The sequence below is a fragment of the Vigna unguiculata genome, unplaced genomic scaffold (genome assembly GCF_037176805.1).
Source record: "Vigna unguiculata cultivar grain cowpea cultivar isolate G323 ecotype 2 unplaced genomic scaffold, ASM3717680v1 ptg000412l, whole genome shotgun sequence".
Lineage (NCBI taxonomy): Eukaryota > Viridiplantae > Streptophyta > Magnoliopsida > Fabales > Fabaceae > Vigna > Vigna unguiculata.
In genome coordinates, this window is record NW_028197047.1 from 35,001 (window position 1) to 55,000 (window position 20,000).

At 44.7% G+C, this 20,000-nt stretch overlaps 2 non-coding genes across 2 annotated transcripts; both read right to left on the minus strand.

Moving 5' to 3' along the window:
- Positions 1–302: 302 nt before the first annotated feature.
- TRNAW-CCA (transfer RNA tryptophan (anticodon CCA)) lies at positions 303–376 on the minus strand. The gene has a single exon. It is a non-coding gene; the product is annotated as a tRNA-Trp (tRNA).
- Positions 377–15,191: 14,815 nt separating this feature from the next.
- Positions 15,192–15,274, minus strand: TRNAY-GUA (transfer RNA tyrosine (anticodon GUA)). The gene has a single exon. It is a non-coding gene; the product is annotated as a tRNA-Tyr (tRNA).
- Positions 15,275–20,000: the final 4,726 nt, after the last annotated feature.

A 20,000-nucleotide genomic window follows, 5' to 3' on the forward strand; every position in this document is an offset into this window, starting at 1 on the left:
TTTCTATTACCGATATGGACCTCAGGGTCTCGTACCTAGGTAAACGATCTATATAACTAAGGTAAGTATATCTATGAATCTGCTGCGTCTTTTATCTCTGGTGTTGGATCACCTACTCACTACTGCGCTGCGACAAGGACTGGAACTGCCTCCGCGTTTGGACCCTTTCTTCATTAACATCTCTTTGGTTTATTTACCTCCTCTTTCTTTGTTTTTAATCCTAATCCACAGGAGGTAAAATTCAGACTTTAGACTGCTGTTCAATTATTTCAGTGTCATTCTCGATCTAACAAGAATGGAATCACGCTCTGTAGGATTTGAACCTACGACATCGGGTTTTGGAGACCCGCGTTCTACCGAACTGAACTAAGAGCGCTTTCTTTTCATAAATAATTTTATGTGACCCCAATACATCTTGCATAATCGAATAGATATAATAGCCCTTGGCATAGAAGCTGTGAAAGAATAGGCTGCTGGAGGAAGAACCGCCCCAAAGCGGAACGGGCAAGTCAGCCAGAGCAACTTTGAGGGAAGCCAGCTCCTCATCTGACTTTGTTTGAAGGTCGGTGTCGAGGAATGGCATGGTCTCCGGGAGAAAGAAAGCCAAAGGAGCGAAAAGCACACCATCCTAGGTAAGCAGCATCTTTGAAGCGGCATCTCACTCAATATACGCAATTATAAGATAAGATCTGTCTTTTCCGGCCGATTCCATGCCACTCTACTTTGGACCCTCTTGCAGGAGCTCGGACTGAGTCTAGTTTAGGTCCATCCGAGGGTTTGGACGTCACTTCTTCACTTTTCTGCTTTTTGGATGGGTGCTCTCCCCCGAGTGAAGGCATAAGCCGTAGACAGTCACTAGTTTGATCGCTATGCCATTCTCGGCAACGATGTGGTGATAGCTGATCGACGAGTTGCTTCGGTCTACCTTGTTGAATCATCTACATTGATTGAGGACTCGATGTCAGAATGCATTCTTCGATACCCTGTTGTAGAAGTTTTCATCTAGTTCCTGTAGCTAGTCGTAGATGCATATTATAGCTGCTATCGGATCAGAGGTTCGGGGGATTTTTCACTTGATTATTTAAAAATAGATATTCATTTCATTCCTGTTGGATCTCTTGCTTTCAAGTTCTTTTAGTTTCTATGTAACTCAATCAGGACGTAGATGTAGATACGGATAGGGGTCAACCGGGTAACCAATCCCGGTGGCTGGATGACTCCTTCACCCTTAGATCGCAAGACTAAGGCAAACGAGGCGGAACCTCGGTGGCGTGATAGGCTGGTTCTCACCAGGGTCAGTCCTATCACAAAATTGGAGTTTCTAACCTCACTCTGCTTGGTAAGGCAGAGCCCTATGTTAGTCACATAGGCACCCCCCGGTTTCTTAGTGAAACTCATCAAGGTGAGGGTGGGCTAGCTTATAGCTATTCTATCACTCAGGGATCCAGAATGGAGCAACTGGGGGTGACGCGGAAGCCACCCGGGTGGGGCTGGTAAGATATGATATCAAGCGGTCTAGAATAGAATCGAAAGCTCAAAAGGGAAGTGAAGGATCAGTTCCTCCCATGCAATGTGGCATGGCTCGCTCGTGACTCATTGAGGAAGGGGCACGGTTCGAGATTATGTGAAGGACCCTAATGCTTAACATAAATAAGAGGACAAAGTCTTCCATTGAATGGCTGGTTTACAAACCTGGGCTCAGACGTAAGTCAGGAGAGGATTGAGCCTCTTGGTGGACTACAAGTTGAAGAGTTCATAATGTTGGGAAAAAACGGATCTGCCATTCCTACTCCCCAGTTATGTCATCCCTTACCTATGATTCCATCCTAGTTTTCGCCGCCCATGGTTCCGAGAGACCCAATTTATACAGAATGAGCACCTCACCCCTTTCTTTCCTTGTAGTTGGAGTTGGGCAAGATTTCACTTGTAAATGGATTGGCTTTAGATGCGGCTCATAACCACTGCTTGTGAACAGCTTGACTCCTGCTTTCCCGGCTACAGTACAGATTGTGCCAAAGACAGCTCGCTCCTGCTCAAAAATCACACAATAAGCCAAGGCAAGGCGGCCAGTTCTAATCTAGCTATTTCAAAACAAATTCTCATCTCAGGAAGACAGATCGAACTATTACAGATAGAACAGATAGATTGGTGTAGGCTCTAAGCCAAGCCGCCTATCTCGTGTGCTATAAAATACACAACGTACTTTCCCGAGCCTTTCTCAAGCTATTATGTCTAGTCCCAGGTACAAAGAGGTGTATATATAGCGTTCTCCTTCCTGCCTCGACCCTTTCGGCTAAGAGGAAATCCGGAGCGACAAAAGCGATTCCGGTCTCCCCACCATTCATTTGAAAGGTATAAGGCACGCCATTCGGTCCTTTCTAAAGTAGTAGTAGTGGTGGCTATCTCCGAAGTCTGGGATCTATTCCAACTTTACTTCATGTAAATAGTTGATAAGATTCGTGAACCCTGTTGAGTCCACGGGAAGATCTTCTTGTTCGGATTGCTAGCTTAGCTGCCCTTTTGGATACTACAATTTTCTTTTCATTTTACAGTTTACATCCAGGCCAAGTCCTTTTCTGCCTGTGGGAAACCAAGCAATGGATTCTCCCTGTGTCAATGTTATGGGTCCAATTCTAACTCTTTCATTGCTCTCTCCAGAAGCTTCACTTGCGACCTTATGCTTTCTATCCTAAATAGAGAAAGAGGGAAATAGGTCGTCAAATCAAAAGACGAGGCTGAGCGTTAGCGATGGGCTGGGTAACGAAGGGTGAGTGTCACGATGGTGCGAAGCAGAGAAGGAAAGTCAAGGGCTTTGTGGGCTAAGGGATCTCGATATGCCCCTTTAGATAAGAGTCAGTAGGCCTAGAAGGCTCCTATGCCAAAAGAAAATGCTCTACATGACTAAAGTCAAGGCGAACGGCATTAGTACAGCTGTTAAGAAGACTCTCCGATGTTGACTTTGTAAATTCATAGGCCTTTGTAACCGGTAGGTTACTTTTTACATAGAATTTCTAATGGAACTACCGTCTATTGTATAGGGCTACTATATTCATTTGTACTCGTCTACTAATGCCGGTCGGATTAGCTACATCGGATTGACTACTACCCTAGGATGATAGGACCAGTTGGAACGGCTTCTTCTCTTTCTACCTACACATCTCAGAGCTCATACACCTGCGCATCTCACTAGCGTCCTCTCTGTCCCGTAAGCATTTAGGGTCTTACTCTCTCTTCTCGGTCAGTATATTCCCCTAATCTCTCTATCATTGGCATTGGCATTGGAATAGCCAACAATAATAGGTAATGAACTCCTTGGGATCGAAAGAGAACTTTTGCTTTGGTCTCGAGGAATTGTTGAGCGAGGCTGACTTTAGAGGTGTAAGCACCGCGAGTCTCAATCCAGTCAAATTCCTGTTGGCTCATAACTGAGCGAAAGGCATAATAGATTCTTGCTCTTCTTAGCCTTGCAAATGAGGCGGTTGATAGACCCTTCCTGTCCTAGTGGTATGGTTAACATAAACTTCTGACTCTGAGGCTAGCTCTAGGACAAGCGGAGGTTCTTCTTTCTCCTCTGGGGTTAAGTCCAATACTAATGTGTATCTTTCTGCTTTATTCACTTCCTGAACAGTTTCTGTGCCCATTCTGGATTGAATACCTGTATATCTTGGTAAGATTAGGGTCAACGGTTTGTGCCTGTCTATTCCATCCATCCCTTCGTGGAGTTAGGGCGTGTGATGTGTCCTTTCCGATGCCCTCGGCCGCATTTCGGAATCAAAGAGTCATGGTGCTTTAGTTGTGGGTTAGCAGGGATAAGTTGGACTGCGCTAGTAGTTAGGGTGGTAAGATGAGCACCGCGATCGAAGGGCTCACTCTATGGAAGTCCTCTCCCACTTGAAAGCTAAATAAGGACACAAAGAATTGTATTCCATTCTTAGCAGAGGTTCCTTCCATCTAATCCCTCGAAGTACTTCGCTCACCTTCGAAGAGTGAAATGATCATTCAAAGCAGACTAACTAAAGGCATAGGGCAAAGGAGCTTAGAAGGGTGAGGGTGGCGGAGGGAATAAGGTATGAAATCACTTAGATAGAAGCATGTTGGATGACGGCCCCTATCGCTAATAAGAGACTGAATGGCAACAATTATGGATTCATAAATTTGGAGAAATAAGGTAATAGAAGGCTAGCTATATGCTTAACACAGCTAGTTCGAGAGCCATCGAAGTATCTAACTGCGCATTATAGCTAATCTGTCTGAGCCATCTCTTTTGAAGGTATGACACCTGCTAGGTTGACCGCGCCTCGAGGGAGACTATGGTAAGGTCGGATAGATCGAGTCTTTTGATACTCTTATTCTTAGGATTGGGCCCCTCAGTAATGAAAGCTATTGAAGAATGCCTCCCACCCGAAAGAGAAGAAGACATCGAGAAAACAGGGTGGCTCTCAAACTGAAACACATGTGGTAGGGTCTCTCTTTGTGAGCATACCAACCCGAGTTGGATCAATGAGGATGGTGTGATCTGACCTCTCAATCGTGGGTTTCCCCGTTCGAGGACTCCCTCGCCTTTGTCTTTCCTTTCGGCAGAGAAGAAGACGGAAAAACATAAGGGGATCTTTTTTTTTAAACTCCAAGGAGGATGGGCATGACAGAGTTTGGCAAGAATCATCCCTTCCTTTTTCAAAGACGACGAGCCGCCCACCTTCATTACCTAAGATGAAGAATTCTCACCCATGCTACGAGTCTGCGGTCAAGCGCAATCTGAGATCCCTCGTCGATAGACATGAACCAGGCGAGTCCGAATCCCTTTCTGTTTTGTTTTGTCAGCTGATCTTACGAGCTTTCATAGAAAGCCTATATCTTATAGCGCGTACAAGAAGAAGTGGTGGACAATCTTCTCTGCGCTCTTTGACCTACCATAGATCCTTAGTGGTGGACCGATCGACCTCAAGCCCTATCGTCAAAGACAGACTCTTTTAGTGCAATGAGATAGGTACTTTCAAAAAGTCAGTGGTAGGTTGTTCTCGTCAAGCAGTAAGGCGACAATCCAATCCTGAGCTTCGTCAATAGGCGTCCAATCCTGGGAAAAAAGTAGGGTAGAATCGCCGAGTCGTCTAGCCTAGTAAAAAGCAAGAGCCCCTGCCTCAACTCCACAATCACAATCATTTGTAAAGTAAAAAAGGGTGGTTTGCTCGTGCAATCTACGATAAATTCGTTCATTCACATGTTTTATTTTATCTGTTTGACTCAGAAGGAGGAGAAGACGAAGCCGAAGATACAGAAAGAATCGTCTCCAGCGCACCGATGGGAGACGGGGCCCCCGCAAGGAAAAGTGCTGCTCTCATAACCGACTGTTTTTAATCTTTTTATGGATGTGATATATCTGATGTTCAATTCTGTCATAGGGGCTGCTGCACACTGATATAAATCAAATTGAATTACGTCATCCGAGTGAAAATCAGACGATTCCACAGTTTGACCTGTCTATTAATGTCACGTCCCGCCTGTGCAGACTGACCTTTCTTTCATGACACTCTCGGCCATAAGCTGTATTATGTGTTTTCGCTAGGACCGACTTCTTTCGGGGCTACTCTCCTCCCGCTAGAAATGTAATAATACATCGAGAGTCTAATCCCGTGGCCCCCTCCGGCCAAATCAGTTCATTTCGCTCTCAGCGACCGCTCTTCGTTTAGGACGGACCGCTCTTCCTCTTCGGGTCCTCCTTGACTTATCTTTCTCCGGTCGTCCCCTCCGATCATGATCTACTTACTCCCTGTGATATAGCTTATGTTCAATAGGATCGAGACTACTCTAACAAACAATTGAAAATGAGAGGCAAGCAGGAATTGAACCCACTAATGGGCCAGCGCTTGGCGTTTACTCTAGCCCGTCTTTATAGGATAGATAGACCTATTTATTCAGTTGTCTTTCCCCTTACCTTATCAGTAGATCGGTGGAGGCCCGACCCTTGGTCCGACCTTGATGCCATAGTTTGGAGGGGGGCTGAGCAGTGGGTTGGAAAGAGTTGTAGAAAGAGAGGAATCGAGATAAAGTGCACTTTCCCTTGATGTCAGTCTATTCCAACAAAGCACACAATAAGTGAGATGAGCCTGCCAGCTCCGCCTTGGCCCTATGCCTTTTGGCCAGCTCGTCTGGACTTGGCTTTGACCGGTCTGCCCCCCTCTTGCAAGGATTCGACGCCTCCACTTGATGCTTTACGCCCACGCTTCGTTCAGGCAGCGCTACTCGGATATGTCTTGCCAATCGCCAAAGCAGTGCTACTTCCAGGATTTTTTTCGGCCAAGCTCGGGAACCTTCCCTTTAGTGAAAGGCTCTATCCCGGGACGAAGATAAAGAGGGGGGGAAGGCCAAGTACGAGATCACAGGGATCGGGCTGGAGCTTGACAAGAGCGATACAGGAAACCATACAATCGAAGGCTAGCAAGAAGAAGCAAAAAGATAGTCAAAGCTCAAGGGATTCATCACGAAGGCAAGTGCTCCAGCGGAAGCTATCAATTCAAAGGGAAGACCGGGTAGTGGTAGTTAACCGGGGGAGGGAGCAGCTCATCCGTCAGGATGGGATCCCTCTACTTCACGTTTTTGGCTTATCTTTTTATTGCTCAGACGCTTCCCATTGTCCGTCTGGTTGATGAAATAGGGGTTCCCGGTGAAGAAGAGGAGAAAGAAGACCTCAATCGTAAAGTAAGATCATATATCCTTTACACCCTGTCACGAACTATGATGGAACTGCCCGGCTAGCCATCTCATATGCTTCACACATGATGTTCGATTGCTTTCATAGAGCACATGACTATCTTCCAATCTAGTCTCGGTGGATGCTTTGCTACACACCCCTTTACTGGGACTGTCTTTGGCAAAGCCCGGTGATTGTATAATGGATACAGCTCATTGAGAAGAAGGCTTTCCCTCTTTCCTGTCCGGCCAAGTTTGAACTTCGATCGCTGGAAACTCATGCTTTCAGGCTTGCGTGCTTGTTCGAAACTCTTGATCTTCTCTCTAATCCCCATGCCATGATAGGAAAAATGGACCTCAATAGTAAGAAAACCCTGGAACAACGGAAAGGCTTCTCCCAAGGGAGATGGTCCCATAGCGTCTATCAGAGTCTGTTGATTGCCTTTTTATCTTTCTCCTCCTTCCCCTTCCATTCTATATCAGCTAGCTGGAAAAAGGGCTGTCCCGATGTGACTTGTCATCCTTGATGGCGGTCTTCTAACTCTTATGGCTACTCCATGCGGCTAGCGCCTTCCCATCCGAGTGACATAAGCCTTCCCCTGCAGTGAAGTTTCTTCCGCTTGAAAAAAAAAAGCATTTCTTATCCATCGCTCGTAGGGGTACTACTTCTCTCCTACTATCAAACCATATCGAAAAAGGAAGTCTTTCTAGCACTGATATGGCTCATGCTCCATAGCCTACTTAATTAACCATGCTCTCGTTCGTGCCCCATGTCTTCCATAAGTAAGTAAATGGCTCATAAGACAAGCAAGAATTCAAGCATCATTTCCAGGCACGTGTAAAATCAAATAATAAGGGACGGTCGGGATCGGTCTTTGTGCCTATGGGAATAAAGAACCTGGCCTTCGGGCAATTCATGTCTTTCTTTGATTTAGTACTACTTTAGTTTTTCAAAGGAAGATATTTTCTTTCCCTGCAGTGCTATAGTGCGCTTGGACTCTATCTCCGCTCCGCTGTCTGGCTTTCATGAAGAAAGATTGAAAGCGTCCTTATGTCAAAGATGTTCGTGTACTTTAGAAATAGGACTGCTCTTTCTAGGACTGTTAGCCCTGGTCTCTAGCCACCTAGAACTACCAGAGACTCGATCCACCTCAGGAACATTCAAAAGACTAAACTGGAACTCACTTATTGTCTCATGCCACCTCGGAAGATAAGACATATTCTCAGACAGAAAAGAAAGGACTTACCACTTGGCCACACTAAGAAGCCGGAGTCTGAGCTAGTAGCTAGCCCCAGGTATAGAACTGGAGTTCTCTATCAGGGAATTCCAGGAGTGAAATAGCAGGATTTTTTTTTTCATTGGATAGTGGTGCTACATGGAGTTAGGAAAAATAGGATCTCATGTGGAAGAAGGGCTAGACTGAAAGAAGATCTAAATAAGACAGGATTGTGACCTAATAAGCTAAAAATTCCGGACTCTACTCTAAGAAGTAAGCAAGCGCTACGCCCCTTGAAAGCGAAAGCGAGGAAAGGCTAATTGCGAAGAATCCTGTTATCGAATTAGCTCTTGCTGCGCCTTGTTCTCGAATAAGCTCTTTGAAACAGGAAAATAGCGTATCGTATAGGATATAGGAATGGAAAGGTATCGATTGCGGGCGGCTTTGAACCGGAGAGTTCTAAGGATCGTTGCGTAGGCCTCTTATCTTTGCGGGTGGATGCCCATGGAAAGCTGTTAAAGCAACTGACACCGGTTAATCAATAGTAGTGAGATCCACATCCCTGTCCCCTTCTTGAACAACCTATTCTGTGCGTGGAAGAAAAAGTTGTTTTGCTATAGCACCAAGTTTTATCCTGCAATGATCACCATTTACGCCGCACATAATCGTCTTATAACTGTTAGGAATCTTTCTTCCCATCGGGGAGATCGATCAATTTCAATTTCTCATGCCAGCCCATGAGGGATAAAATCATTCTTAGTTTTGCCGCTAGTGAAGAACAACATTTCTCGAAATAGAGGCGACCGAAGGGAGGGAAAAGGTCTTCATTGATTTCGCCCATAGGTGGGATCTAAATTCCTCCTTTTTGACATGCCACTTCCAGGGAAATGCTATTTGCTAGTTTTCCCAGAGGAAACGATCGGCCCATCGATACCGTATGGAAACAGGAACAAGAGAAGAACGAAGCCCTACATCGCTGTCTTCCGGGGTATTGAGAATGTGGTATTGCTTCGCGCGGTCTCAGTCTCAGTAGGTTGCTAGCTTCCTTGCTCCGATATGAGTTGATAAGTATCCGGGGAAGTCCCCTATAAGGCTAGTCCCGTTCCACTCTTCTCTCAATGTCAGTGCTTGGGGATCGGGTACAGCGAGATCACTTTTCAGCTTGTTAGTCTGCTATGCATGAAAGCAAGGAGGAGTTTTTCTTTAATTACTCGGCGGTATGTGATCAATTTGTATACAAGGTCTCACATGTAGAGATGCCCTACCCATAGAGGAAGGAGTTGGTAGCAGACAAGTCATTCAGCAATGAAACTTCCATGGCGTAAATAAATGGATCTTTCACGAATCTGTCTAGAGAGATCTATATTGCATAGATAAGGTGCCTATCTCTACACGTCCACAATGAGATCAATCAGAAAAGCAAAGAAGGAGCTTTCTTGGAAAGCCTTGGTATGGTCCACTCGATGAGTATCCCTGGAATTTACCTTCCAAATTGTAAAGAGAAGGTCTTACTCCCTACCGTTGAATGCGTGTGGTCAACTGTGTAATCGAGGAAGCCAACATTGACTGACTTTCATGGTTCAGATTCGAAAGAAGAAAGAGTTTGGGATGAAAGTCCGAGCTTTGCTATCAATATTTCGTAGTTATACCGTTGATACTCTTCTTTGAATAACTGACCGACGGCGGAATGGTAAGCTTCCTCGTTCGCTTTCGCGGGTCAAAGAAGATCAATATGTAACATAACGGAAATGAAAGCTAAAATAGCAACATGAGATAGGAGAGAGTTGACCCAGGCAACGCCAATCTCGATTCAACTACATACAGTTGGTGTAAGGGGAGAGAACAGCTGTTGAGGAGTCAAATCTTTCTAAGGAATCTCCTTTTCACACAGACACCATTATGAACAATTCGTTCACTTTGCTTTGGCTTGATGGAAGTCACAGTATTCCTCAAGCTTTGTTCCTATGGCTTTCGATTCTGGATTCGGAACAGGTTTGATAAGTCCTTTGCTAGATGCTATCTTGTATACCACGCCCAGTGGGGAAGATATATTGCTGCGTAATGACCGTACCCTAAAGACTATGTACATCTTAACTGAACAAGTACTAACACTAAGAGAGTCACCTGTGCTCAGACAAAGGGACTAGGAATATAGATAATGGTTTATTCTTTAGTCGTATCCAGAAGGCATTCTATCGCCATAGGACTACCTTGTTAGAGGTAGTGCCTATCTATCCCTTGTCATAGCAGGCCTCATCCGTGAAGGCTAAGACGTGGATGCACTCTAGGGCGCGAACCTTTTCTTTTTTTGAAACTAAAAACATAAGATGATAGGCCGAAGTTGGAAATGAAAGGTCCCGAGGTCCATAAAACAAAGGCATTATAAGCCCAATTATCCGCCTTAGATAAGAATGATGACCTAAACGCGTGTATAGTGCTGCACGACTGGTAAGATAAAGGAGAGCCTTCCAAGTGTGCATCAGACTAGTAAATAGATTAACTACCAGCTAAGCTAATAGGATGGTGGCATAGCAAGGAAGTCCCCCTCAGAGAGGTGGGCTGGGTATGAGCGAGTCGAGACCATGGATACGACCTTCTCAGTAGATCGCCAAGGTGAGACTCTTGAATCAAAGGTAGACAGCCTAAGAGGCTTCATTCCAAGGGGCAAACAGTAGTTTATTCAAGAAGATCTGGGCCCCACAGCCTAATAGAGTAGAGCGCAGAATACTTTCCCAAAAGATTGTTTTCTATTAGTCAGAGAATCTCAGAAGCTAAGCTTTGATTTGAAAAGGCACTGCTCTCACCGGCGTATGTGCCTAGATTAGGTAGGACTAGCTGCTTAACCGGCCACTTGACTCTTTCCTACCCCTATGGGAAGCATGAAGGAATTCTTCTATGACTCTAGGCGAAAGGCCATGGATCACTCTTACTATAGAGAAATCCTTTCATTGAACTCCTCGTACTAAAACCTGTCCTACACCATGGACTCTACACTACATACTTGATTGACTGGCTTAGTAGACCGACACCAATGTGCTAATTCTTTTATTGGTAATGGTATGTTTTGTACGTGGATACCACGAGGTTTAGTAATTGATATGGAACAACAGACTTAAAGTCTTGAACGTTCTACGAGGACCGATCTATCTTCTGCTCCGTAGGTACATGTTAGGGCGCTTCAAAGTTGTTTCATTTCAATTTCAAAAAGGGTGTTTATTAGCGGCATTGGCTTGCGCCAAATTTGCTCATTAAAAAATCTTCTTCAATGTCTGAAGTTGCAATTGTACTTTTTTTTTTCTCTGGCTACTGATTGATACATAAATACCTTTTACAAAGCAACTCGCACCGCACGTCGCGAGCAGTGGGTTGCCCTGTTTTGGCTTACTAAGTCACGTGTAAGGCTTGCATATTGGAGACTCTTATCAGTCAGTACAAAGCCAGCCAGGCAGAAGAAGAAGGATTCTCTTCGAGGTGTCCATCCGTGCCAATAAAAGAAAAAGAAAGAGTTCAACCCACTTGAAAGAGGAAAAGTACCGGAAAGTACGGATTCGGGTTCATCCCTCAATCAAGCACTACTTGAAGGATAGATTCAACCATACGCCTAGATCGGAAGGAGTACGCTCTAAGAGCAGCTTTCCCCGCTCTTACCTATGCATTCAAGCTCACCTAACTTGGTTCTAGTGTTGTGACTGGTACTCTACCAAATCAAGAAATTCTTGGATTGGTTGCTTCTTAGAGAGCAGCTCTTCCGACAGCTCGTATTCATCCCTTCCCCATGAGGACAATCAGCCCCTTGCTTTCATTTGAATATTGGCCCTCGCGCTTCACGGCTAGATTGGAGTAACTCATAGCTAGGGCTTTCTATTTCAGAAGGACGGCTTCTACTCCACTGAGCTCATCGCCCCTTTCTATCCCTTGAGTGAGGTTGAGGTCAGAATTCTCTTATTTAAAGAAAAAAAGGAATCTCTCTGACAAGGGCAACGGCTGGGAAAGAAAAATCCCTTATCTATCTTTCTTTTATTGTCTCAAAGAAATCCATTCCGGAAGCGGAAGGTCGGCTTGGCCTTGCGTAAATCAGATATCTTGTCCCAGGCTACTCTCTTCCCTTGTAGGGTACGCTCCCAAGAAGATCAGGTGAGCCCGAAGACCGAATCAATGTAACTTACACTTTTCTTTGAATTGAGGCTGTTATAGAGGCAAAGGCTTTTGCAATTCCAGAGGGCTCTCCCTGCAGGCTCAATGTATGCTATAGCTCCATAAAGTGTGAGTTTGGCCTCAGGCAGGATAGAGAGAAAGCTGTGAGTTCTCGTTGTCCTTCGACCCCTTCCTTTGGCCACGTCTACCATTTCATTAAGTCAGTTCGGTAGCTAGGTCAAGACCCAGCCGTCACATCAAGATCGTAAAATATAGATGCTCACCAACGGCTGAGAAAGTGAAGCCGTTTGGCAATTCGTAATACTCACCAAAGCGTTCCTTGAACAGGGTTTATAGTAAAGAAGATATTTCATATCTCAGAGCATCAAATGCTAAAGTCAGATCGGGGTCGGGTCGAGGCAAATTTAATAATGGTAAAGGGCGCCGCCACCACAGAGCATAAATGACTACAACTGCCAGAGGAAGTAAATCAGAAGAATCATTGAAAAAGAAGTCCATCTCATAACAAATCCAAATTCCCTCCATAAAGAGATTCCTGCACGGAGTAGTTACTTACAGAATCTCAACCTATTAAGGCTCGGTGCGGTACACGGAACATCTCAATAAAGACAGTAAAAGCAACTACTTTCAAGCATCTCGTAGTTGAGCGGTACTGCCCAGTTCCAACATGGACAAGGACTGCTGAACATGGATAGAACGAGAGTCGAACTCGCATGTCTCTCTCTCTTGCTATCCCCTTCCCCTGCTATGCTTCCTTCCTCCCTACCGATCAGTGAGCAGCACTACTGTTTTATCAGCGGTCTTCTCTCACTTAAAAGTCTCCCAGACCCGCCTTCTGTACTTGGAAACGAGCTAACAAACGTTAGCGAGCATATAAGAGGGCATGAAATAGCTCTACCGGGACTTCTCCTTATATATAGCTTTTAGATATATCTCAAGATAGCTTTGAACTACTTCCACGCAAGGAAAGATAGTACGTACTACCAATATCAGGGAAAGCAGACTGAGATACCGCTTGAAAAAGATAGATGACAGGTATGTGTTGAAGCATATCGAGAGAACGAGAACTGAAATGAACCATATCGAGCACTGGTCTCACTCTACAAGTTAAGTTCGATGAGCTCCTAGCGTACCTGTGCCTACTATCTACTTAGTGTGTGTGCTTAGGGAAAGCAAGTAAGCTGAGCAGTAGTGGGGTCAAGGGCGATCCCTTTCGCCTTTGAGCCTCTTCCTTCGAGGAGGAGATAGAATGGACCTGATAGACATGCCTAAGACCGGAGCCTGTCTTGTGAATCAAGTTCGAAGGGCCTATTCGTATTCATTTACGGTTCCCGTTTCATGACTAGATAATGGTTACCGAGCAAATAGCAGTTGAAAAGGCTGTAGCTGCATCAAAAGCGAAAAGAAAGGGTGGTCAATCCGATCCGATGATTCGCCCCTAGAAAGGGTGTGAGCGAGAGGCAATTCTTTCTCTTTTTTTTCTTATCTGGGAAGGCCAAGGGTAAGTCGGCATTTGCTTAAGATAGGGGTGTCCGCGGGTGGATCAGAATGAGTCCTGCGGTGCCACCTTAAAATATTGGTAAGTGGACTCATTAGAGCGTATTGGTCTTTCAAGCACCTGGGGCTTCCTTCTTTGCCAATTCCAGTTCCGAGTCAGGTCGCACCAAGGCTTGTTGTTTTCCTAAATGCCTCAGGTTTTTTAATTCCGTATTCCTATGTCCGTGACCCAATATCCATCCAGCTTGTCAAGCTTTTTCGTTTCATCGAGTGGGCCTGCACATCACTAAAACGAGGATAAGCACCCCAACCTTAGCATCCTAAAAAGCAAAGTCAAATCCATTTTTGAAGAAAATAAATTCCTGATCTATTAAAGAAGTATCAAAAGAGTATCCTTTATTAGTATTAGTATTAGTACGACCACATCCATGATTCTGTCTTTGCGAAGATTGATTACTCACGGCACACACACTATATCTTCGATGATTTCCATTCCCTTGGTTATATTCATTCCGTTAGGAATTCCCAAAATGAAGACGCGCCGCTTCTCGCCTACTCCTACTACTCTTTCGACTTCTACTTTCGGCTTAACCCCAGTGCTTCCGTTCATAACTGCACCATACGGATTTTCAATGCGATAAGATCTTGTGAAGTAAGGTTTGAAGTGAGTGATCCACTTCTGATGTAAGTGATGCTATGTGCTCTTATCTGTATGTTCTAACTGCTGTCCGTGCCCCCCTTTGCTCTGGGTTTTGCTTCCGAAAAGGGTCTTAGACCCCCGCTTGGGAAAAGCATGGTTCAGGTAATGTATCTACGCGAGCCTGGTTTAGTTTCTGTCCATGACAGGCCGAAAAACTTTTTTCAATCCATATGTAGAAAAAGGACTTAGGCAAGCAAAAAAGGAAAGCATGTGGGCCTTTGAGTTTTACCTTAGATTTAGATAAGGTCACTTCTTTTTAGGAAGTCTCTGTAAGGCTCTAGCGTATAAATAGCTTTCTTCTTTTTTTTTTTTGAATGCCTTCGTCGAATCTTTCAGGAGTCTGTGTAAGCTTAGCAGTTAAGAAAACTCCTATTGTCATATTCTCATAGGATTTCCAGTGCAAGCCCAGGTAAATCCCTTCCCATCATAGAAGGATGATATGTGTACGGGATCAAAAGGCGGATATGCTGGTTAAATGGTATCTTTCTTCTCCTTTTCTAAGATTATAACCTTAGCAAAACGGGTAGAAAACACTTTTCCAGTATATCTCAGCCGGTGTCTTGTATGGACACTGTTGTTGAGTTGGTTGGCTCCATAAAGGAGTCCTTCAATCGTCTTGTAAAACCGTTATGTACCCCAGATTCAAACTATTCCCCTTGAACAAGGGATGAAGTTTGAACCAACCTGGAAAACTGTGCCGACCCACTCTTTAACTCAGAGGGTATGGATCGAAGAATTCGCAAGCCCCGTGCTACCGGCTGAGCCAATATGCTGACGTTATCTTTATATCAATATAAATCTCCCGCACCTATCGGTACAGCATCCTCAAACCTTAGAAAAGATCCAATTACTACTAATACTAATGGGCTTTACTCAAGCTAAGCTATAGGATTTCTTTCTCCCCCTTTCTCTCGAAGAAGTCTACAACAAACAAGTGGGAGAGGCAGGATTCGAACCTACGTAGAAAAACTTCAACAGATTTACAGTCTGTCGCTTTTGACCACTCGGCCACTCTCCCCTTCCCGGGCCGAGGCCCCCTCCATCAATGGGTTCTAAGAAGGAGGGATAAAAACCTGAAATAAAGCTTATTGATTTGATTGAAGGGAACTCAGACTCTTTTTTAGCTTAGCTAGCGTTCCGCTAGTCAGTTCATAACAATCTCTGTACAAAGGGCAAAGCTTCTACGACAGCTCCCCCCTAGTCGCTTCTGCGAAGCTGCGAGTTCATGAGCAAGTGAATTGAACGAACCAAGTTCCTAAACTAAAAAAGGGAGGTAAGAAATAGAAAAAAAAGAAACAAGAAACTTCCCACTTTGGATGTCCACGATTCTGCTAGTTTAGAAACTAAGGGGAAGGACAGGGGTCGCTAGGTCAGAGAAAAGCTATAACTCCAAATTCTCCCCAAGTAGGATTTGAACCTACGACCAGTCAGTTAACAGCCGACCGCTCTACCACTGAGCTACTGAGGAACAACGGACTTAAGTTAAGGAAGCCGACTCTCGTTCTTTGGACACCAACCTATGACCGAACAAAAAAGGGTTCGTCACTCTTTTTCACATACACCGGGATAAAAGGTTACGATAGCAAGCCCCTCCTCGGCCGGAGAGCCTCCAGGACAAGGGGGCGGCGGTCAACCATCCACTCTCGAGATTCATCTTTATCAATCGATCTCCGCGTCCTGCCAGTTCGCTAAGTAGACTCACTCTCCCGAGGGGCAACAATGGAACTATTCCTGCCAAAAACAAGGGACCTACTTCTCATCCTAGGAGTTAGCAGGTATGATTGCCTCTCTGTCTGTCTCTCCGAGTTTATACTACTAATTAATAAGTAGCACTTCTGCTATTCAATCATAGAATCGATTCCGATCAAGCTGAAAGATGAAAGAAAAAAGCCCTATATATATATATTTATTCTTTATTAGTAAGCTAGCGCCCTGCAATCAAAAAACAGCGCTAACGAGCAAGAAAAGGCCCCTTACTATACTATAGTAGTTAGTCTTTTTCAAACAAAGGAAAAATATCTGGGCAAAGACATACGCTCAACTCAACCAGAAAGCGACTACGTTCCTCGGCAGACAAATAGGTAGAACAACATCATATAATTGAATTAATAAAAAAGCACTACTTAAACCTTTCATTGAAATTATTATTATGATTCCATTAGTTGATATGGAATCGCTCAAAGTCAGAGCAAAAGTAATAATAAAATAACATAAAAAATAGAAGGGCTCTTGAATCGGTTTCGGTTGGCTTGGTTTCTTCATACAGCTGGGAAAAAAGACAGATCCTTCACTCTTTCTTTTGGACTTGATCCTCCCCGATTGAAAGCTACTTGAGCTTGCCTATTGGTCAAGTGGCCTGAAGCTCATCTAAGGATGTCAGTCATAGTTGCTTTCGCCCTTGGCCTGAAACTTCAACCTGCCATAAAAAAGTGGCATGATTCTAATTGCCCGATCCTATGGTTTAGAGGTGGAACGCGGATCCTGCTCCCGTGTGGTACGATCCGGCTTATACTTGTACTGATAGCACGGGTACTTTGCTTCCTTGTTGGCTTGGGGCAAATCCTTCCCTACACTGAACGGAAGGTCGGTACTAGGAATCTATCAAAAAGATCTGGTCCGGGGAGCTATCTCACGAACTGAACTTCTGAATATTAGCTTTGCAACTACGTGCTTCGAACCTTTCCTGGGATTGTTGTGCCTGCTTGTCCTCATCGAATTGGAGAACTTTTTGGTACGCCCCTTCCTCTCTTCTTTTCGAAAAGTCAGACTCTGCTCAGGGAGTAATCTTAGATCGGGTCGTGCCCCCCCTTCCATCACCCTCGGGGGAGGAATCATTCCATTCAGCAGTCCTACGTGGGTCAGTGAATGTCTTTTATGAAAGGATTAGACGGTGACAACTAGTGCTGTGAACAATCCCTATCATCAAATCTCTGAGCTCAGGAAGTCAGGTTAAGACGTCGACTTATACAGGGTCTTGCCCGAGGAGATGAAAAAGAATTCCTGTCTTTAGAAGTCAATCCCACTAAACTACACTTGTACGCTTGACATGAAAAGTAGAGGCAAGCGGAGTCAAAGGCCTCACCTCAACAGGATAGAGGCTGCTCCTGGAAGCGGAAGAAGAAGTCCAGTATTGAACGGCAGGACTTGAAGCAGACCGGACACTCTCGCCTCACATGCTAATCTTCCGGTCCGCTGATCTACTGCATCGGAGAGCGTATCGCCTTACTATGAATTCTCTGACCCAGACTTGGTATCCATGTTAGGAAGTCAAAAACGCTCCTTGCCGCTGCACTAATTTCGTTCATCAGTCAGAAAAAGTCGGGATTCGATCTCCACGAAAGGCTAAAGGAACATAAAAAAAGCGAATCATCTTTCTCCACCCAATTAAGAACAAACTCCAAAGCAGTCAAAAAAGAAGGGCTTTGCCCCCCTTCAAAAATAGATCAACAAAGATATCTTGCAAACCCTGTAAGGTTTCAACTTGTGAGTCTAGATGCCCCGGCTGAGAAAGTGAAGCCGTCTGGCAATACGTAATACTCCCCAAAGCGTTCCTTGAACAGGGTTTCAAGTCGAATATTCATTTATGAATGCAAAGCATAAAAGGCAAAAGTGAGATCGAGACCCGGATCGGGGAGATTCAATGCGGGTGGGCGCCCCCCCTCTAAAAAGGGAATAGAGAACAACAACAGCTATGGGATAGATAAGAAACGAAAAAGAAAAAAAATCGATCTTTTTATCCATTTTACTTACATTCAAAAAAATCTTCCCTCCATACAGACTGAACCCCGTCAAGCCTGTAGGACTAGTGTTTTGACTATATAGAGATGTGGTTGGTTGTTGACCAAAAAAGACATGGGAAAAGGAAAGCACTCACTGAGTTACTTACGAATCAGAAAGATTGAGGCTGACTACGGCCTCAGATGATTAGGCGGGGACAGGATTCGAACCTGCAATCTTCAGGTCATGAGCCTGATGAGTTGACCAATTACTCTACCCCGCTTCTTCCCTCTTGAAACTGAAAACATATAGATTAGCAAATGAGACTGCCCACACTGAACACCAACCCAATCTCGAAGAGAATCAGTACACGAAACTACATATCCGCTGATCTATATGCCCTGACGTGAACGGCAGCTTTCAGTGAGTCTTAGTTTGATGATCGAACATTCTTTCATAACGCAATTATGTTTAATCATCGGTGCGAGAAAGACAAATAGGTCGGGCACTCTCCTCGCAGCGATCTTGTGCTGCCAATGGTTGGCGCTGATCTTAGTAGGACCAGGACGGCGTATTTGACACTTCAATCAAATACCCGCTCAGGATATGAGCGAAAATATACACCTGTTACAGTGTAACCTTCACCCACGCCCGTGGGTCTGAAGGACCTCCACAGACTGAGGTCACTAACCTCACATCTGAGTGTTTCCACTCATGACGCCTTTTCTCTAACGGCATTCTAAGCTCTCGATCCATACACGAGTTCTGGGTAGAATGGTGTCCAGGGTGGTGGAAGAAAGATAGAAGACGAAGTAGGGAAGCCAGCCAACCCCTCTCCTTTTATAATGTCGAGCTACTTCATACCTTGTTCTATCAACAACACGCTACTTCGTTCCTCTCCCTATCAGTCGAGTATCTCCGCTCCTTACTCTAACAAGTATGCTTCTAAACTCCAAGCTCTAAAGAACCTGCAATGAAACATACCTCTCCCAGGTTCTATCAAAGAAGCTTCAATCCCTCTCCTTATAGAATAGAAATGCAACTACGTTCCTTTAGCGGTTAAGTAGGATTTATTCATATCATAATAGAAGGGATAGGTTTTAGTCCTGGTTCAAGGTGTGAAGAGAGAGGCTGTCCAAAAGGACAGGTACAAGACGAAGTGGCAGAAAGATAGAAGTATTGCACCCTTCTATGCCTTTTTTTTTCATGCTGATTGAGTAGAAGAAGTCAGATAGAAGGACTAGTCCCTTAGGGAATGATCTTATCTGGCTTTAGACTCCTTTCAACGACACAAGGGACAAGGTTATGAAAGAGTTTGCCTAAGAAGCTTAAGGGCCCATGCCGCAACACAGCGCTCAAACTTTCAACTCAACGGCTGGCTTCGTCTTCACTTTCAAGCTGGAACAGAACGTAAGTTGACAACCTTTAGCTTCTACTACAACAACTATAGACCTATCCTTCCTACTTAACCGCTTAACGCAGCTTTAGCCTTCCTGCCCTAACCCGACCTCTTTCTCCAATCGAAGACTTGCGTACTCTGAGACCGTTTGGGGGACCTGCTTGCCCTTCTTCCCTCTCGGAAAAGAACTCCGTCAAACAATTAATGCCTTTGATGCAACTAGCCGGGCGGGTGGAAGTCGACTGAGGAATAGGATCCTTTTTCCGTTCAGTAGTTCTGCACATCGGATTGTGCAGCCGAGGAAAACCTCATATCCCATAGTGGTTGGATAGGCCGATCCTTATCCTGAAAAAGATAGCAAACTGAGTAGACGTTGAAATGAAAGAGTCTTCCTTCTGATCCCAAGGAATGCGCGTCTGATGGTATCGTATATAAGAGAAAAGTTTTCTCGTTATTCGGGTTCGGAAGACTTGAGCAATAGGTTTCGACTCGGTCAACTGTCTTGATGAAGATTGACTGACAACAAGAAATGACGTAAGTGATAGATAGAAAAGTACGCTAATCTTGAAAGTTTTCCATTTTGGAGAAAGCGGCGGGCCCAAGGAGCTCTCCAATCGTGCCTCGAAAT